Source organism: Sus scrofa, chromosome X, assembly GCF_000003025.6.
Source record: "Sus scrofa isolate TJ Tabasco breed Duroc chromosome X, Sscrofa11.1, whole genome shotgun sequence".
Lineage (NCBI taxonomy): Eukaryota > Metazoa > Chordata > Mammalia > Artiodactyla > Suidae > Sus > Sus scrofa.
This window is the reverse complement of record NC_010461.5, coordinates 36,657,631-36,662,715: the sequence shown is the minus strand read 5'-3', so window position 1 is coordinate 36,662,715 and position 5,085 is coordinate 36,657,631. Positions and strand designations below refer to the sequence as shown.

At 39.9% G+C, this 5,085-nt stretch overlaps 1 pseudogene; it reads left to right on the top strand.

The window, feature by feature from the left end:
- Positions 828–2,533, top strand: LOC100156370 (annotated as a pseudogene).

Here is a 5,085-nt window from a genome sequence, read left to right as displayed (position 1 = left end):
AGAACTGACATGATACAACTTGGGGGTCCTGTCCTTAAAAGGGCAGAGATTGCTATCCTCTCTCCCCACTTCTTGCTGGCTGAAAGAGGGATGTGCTAATGAGCTATCTTGGACCTTGTGGAAAAACTTTACCCAGGCATGGCAGCTCCATGAGACAGATGGACCCAGGGATGGCAGTTCCATAAGACAGAGGAGCCTGGGAGCCACCATGGTGCTGAAAGAGTAGCCCTGGGCTACGCATGCCCAGATGTTACCATGAAGGAGAAATGAATTGCTTTCTTTCTTTCTTTCTTTTTTTTTTAAAACTGTTTGTAATGAATTGCTTTCTATTGTGTAAGACATTGTTACTTTGGCTCCCCAAGACCACAGCTAATACTATATTTGAATGAAAAACATGGACACAAATGAAATTGTAGAAATTTTTGATGAAAAGACTAGGAAAATGACCCACAATATTTTCCTATTTCCCCTTAGTAGTTGAGGGTTGGAAAAAGTCTTGATGCATTTTTCTTGATAGTGGTCATAGACATTTCTTGACAAGATGCTTGAAGAAAAGTCCTTTCAGGTCTGAGGCTAATGGTCTCTTTGCCTCCTCTTAAGACTGCATCAGGGATTGATTCAGCACTCAGAAGTAAATGAGAAAGTGTCTCAACGTCACCAGAAAGTCTCAAATAAGACTGAAAGCGTCTCAAAGATGTCAGGAAAAGCCTCAGTGTCCTTGTATATGGGCCTCAAATGGGTCAGGAAGACACTCATATGTCAGGAAGAGGGTCAGATTAATCAGGGAGAATCTCAAATAGGTAGGGAAGGACCAAAAACATGTCAGGATGGAAGAGTCAAAGTCTCAAAAAGAAGAAAGGGCTCTGAGCAGCACATTGATGTCTGGCAGGAGCAAGCACCTAATGAAAGGCAGCAAAAAGGGAGCCATGAAGAAAGTGGTTGATTCAATTTCTGGGAAAGATTGGTATGATGTTCAATGTAAGAAATATTGGAAAAACACTAGTCATGAGAACTCAAGGAATTAAATTGCATCATGTTTTTTTAATTAATTTATCTTTTTAGGGCCACACCCAAAGCATATTTTATGTTCCCGGTCTAGGGGTTGAATCAGAGCTGTAGCCACCAGCCTACACCACAGCCACAGCAACGCCAGATCTGAGCCGTGTCTGTGACCTACACCACAGCTCACCGCAATGACAGATCCTTAAGACACTGAGTGAGGCCAGGGATTGAACCTGCGTCCTCATGGATATTAGGTTTGTTACCACTGAGCCACGATGGGAGCTCCTGCATCATGTTTTTATTTATTTTTTATGTTTTTATTTTTTGGTCTTTTTAGGGCCGCACCCATGGCATGTGGATGTTCCCAGGCTAGGGGTTGAATCGGAGCTGTAGCCGCCGGCCTACCCCACAGCCACAGCAACGTGGGATCCAAGCCGCATCTGCAACCTACACCACAGTTCATGGCATTGCCGGATCCTCAACCCACTGAGCAAGGCCAGGGATCGCACCCGCGTCCTCATGGATGCTAGTTGGGCTTACTAACCTCTGAGTCACAAGGGGAACTCCTGAGCCTTGCTGATCTGCAGAATGAAGTTGCATTCAGAATATTCAAGCTAATTACTGAGGATATCCAGGGCAAAAAATGCCTGACTGACTTCCGGGTCACGGAGTTTACCTGTGGCAAAATGTGTCCATGGTCAAAAATGGCAGCCCACGATTTTAGCTCATGTCAGTGTCAATAGTACTGAATTTAACTTGCTTTATCCATTTTACTAACAAGTGTGAAACCACTAGGTTTGGAAGAGCCCTTAGACTCAACACCAACAGGTCTGCCAAATCCAGAAGAAGATGATGGAAATCATGACCTTAGAGATGTAGACAAATGACTTGAAAAAAGCGGTCCATAAATTGATTCCAGACAGCATTGGAAAGGGCATAGAAGAGGTTTGCCGATGTGCTTATCCGCTCCACGATGTCTTTGTTAGAGAAGGAGGGATTTTGAAGAGGCCCAAGTTTGACTTGGGAAGACTCATGGGACTTGATGGTGATGGTAGCAGTTCTGGAGAAGCTACTGAGGATGAGACAAGTACTAAAGATGAACAAGCAGATGGATATGAGCCACCAGCCCCAGAATCTGTTTAAAATTTAGAATTTAGTGGTGACAAATAAAAAAGTTATTTCTGACCAAAAAGAAGGAAGGCTCTCAAACATGTCAAAAAGTGCCTCGGTCTAACAGGAAGACTCTTACATAGTAAGGAGGAATCTCAAACACCTCAGGAGAAGTCTCAAAAAGTGGAGTGTGTTGTTTAATGTCCTCTTATTTGTGAGTTTTCCAAATTTATTTCACTTATTGATTTCTAAGATCACTCTACTGTGATTAGAGACATACTTTCTATTAGTTCAGTCTTTGTAAATTGAAGATTTTCTTATGGCTTAACATACGGTCTTGTTTGGAGAATGTTTCATGTGCACTTGAGAAGAATTTATTTTCTGCTATTGTTGAGTGAAGTGTTCTGTGGGTGTCTGTTTAGTCTAGTTGGTTTATTTATTTATTTATTTATTTATTGTCTTTTTAGGGCTGCACCCGTGGCATATGGAGGTTCCCTGGCTAGGGGTCCATTCAGAGCTGTTGCTGCCGGCCTACACCACAGCCACAGCAACGCCAGATCTGAGCTGCACCTGCGAACTACACCACAGCTCACGGCAACTCCAGATCCTTAACCCACTGAGTGAGGCCAGGAATCGAACCCGCAACCTCATGGTTCCTAGTTGGATTCGTTTCTGCTGTGCCATGATGGGAACTCCTAGCCTAGTTGGTTTATAGTGCTGTTCGAGTCTTCTATTTCCTTGTTGATCATTTACCATTTAGACCTTCTGCCCAGTTGTTCTATCCATTATTAAACAGGGGCTATTGACGTCTCCAACTATTATTGTTGACTTGAACATTTCTCCCTTAATATTTGTCAATTTTTACTTCATGTATTTTGGGTTGTTAGGTACATATATGTTTATAATTGTTATAACTCCCAGATACATTAACCATTTTATCATTATAAAATATACTTTTAAAAATCTCTAGTAACATTTTTTGTTTTAAAGTCTATTTTACTAGATGTTAATATAGCCACTCCAGCTTTCTTGTGGTTGCTGTTTATACCATATATATCTTTCCATTCTTTTACTTTCAGTCTATTTGTATCTTTGAATATAATTTTTTTTTCGTCTTTTGTCTTTTGAGGGCTACACCTGCGGCATATGGAGGTTCCCAGGCTAGGGGTCGAATCAGAGCTGCAGCTGCCGGCCTACACCACAGCCACAGCAATTGTGGGATCCCAGCCAGGTCTGCAACCGATGCCACAGCTCATAGCAATGCCAGATCCTTAACCCACCGAGTGAAGCCAGGGATCGAACACGCAACCTCATGGTTCCTAGTTGGATTTGTTTCTGCTGTGCCACGAAGGGAACTCCTGCATCTTTGAACATAAATCGTAACAGTGTATAGTTAGATCCTATATTTTAATCCAGTCTAATGATTTGCTTTTTTACTTGATTGTTTAATCCATTCGCATTTAATGTTATTATTGATATAGTTAGAATTATGGCTACTATTTTACCTTTTGATTTCTATATGTGCCATGTCCCTTGTTCCTCTATTCCTGGTTTACTCTATTTTGCACTAAGTGAATATTTTCTAATGTAACATCCTAGTTAATTTAATGATTTTTTTCACTATATTTTAGAAATTATTTCCTCAGTTACTCTAGGGCTCACCCTATACATCTTAACGTATCAAAATTTACTTCAGATTTATACTAACTTAATTCTGGTGAGATATATAGATGTTACTCCAGTATAGCTCTATTCCATTTCCCTCTTTTTGTGCTATTATTGTTGTATATTTTATATCTTATATATATTATAAACTCAACAATGCATTGTGTAATTATTACTTTAATTTTATGTCTTTTGAAGAACTAGAAGAAAGGAGAGCAATATGGGATTATATTATGCCATTATATTACTAGAACCATAATATATGATTATATTAGCCTTATATATCATTTCTAATTCTCTTCATTTGTTCCTATGGATTTTTTTTGTGTGTGTCTTTTTAGGGCCACACCCATGGCATATGGAGGTTCCCTGGCTAGGGGTGGAATCAGAGCTGTAGCTGCTGGCCTATACCACAGCCACAGCAACACCAGATCCGAGCTGCGTCTGCGACCTATACCACAGCTCATGGCAACACCGGATCCTTAACCCACTGAGTAAGGCCAGGAATCAAACCTGTGTCCTCATGGATGCTAGTCAGATTTGTTTCCACTGAGCCACAACGGGAACTCCCCTATGGATTTTTGTTACCATCTGGTTTCATTCCCTTTGTCCAATACAGCTTAGCCACCACCCATTTCCTTTGTGCTATTATTGGCAAATATATTACATTTCTATATGTTATAGGCCCACTAATACAATTATAAACATACTGTTTTATATAATTGCTTTTAAAATCAGTTAAAAGAAGAAGAAATATGCATTTATACTGTCCTCTATAATTACATCAACTTGTACTATTTTTTTCCTGTGATTCAAATGGCTGGGGTCACTTGCTTTTAACCTGAAGAACTTTCTTTAGTATTTCTTGTAAGCTGGGTGTACTAGCAATAAGTTTTCTCAGTTTTTGTTCATCTGGTAATGTCTTTATTTCACCATCATTTTTGAAAGACAACTTGGCTAGATTCTCTGTAGACTTTTTCTTTGAGCACTTTGAATGTGTTATCCCACTGCCTTTGGACTTGTGTTGTTTTGCTGAGAAGTCAACCGTTAATCTCATTGGTGTTCCCTTGTGACTAGGTGTTTTTTCTTGCCACTTTCAAGATTTTATTCTTGTCTTTGGCGTTCCACATTTTTTACTGTGATATGTCTGTTGATGGTTCTTTTTGAACTTATCCTACATGGAATTTGTTGAGCTTCCTGGAGCATAGGGTTTTCCTCAAATTTAGGAAATTTTCTGACTTTTTTGGAATATTTTTTCTGCTCTTTTCTCTCCTCTCCTTGGTATTCCCATTACATTGATGTTGGTGT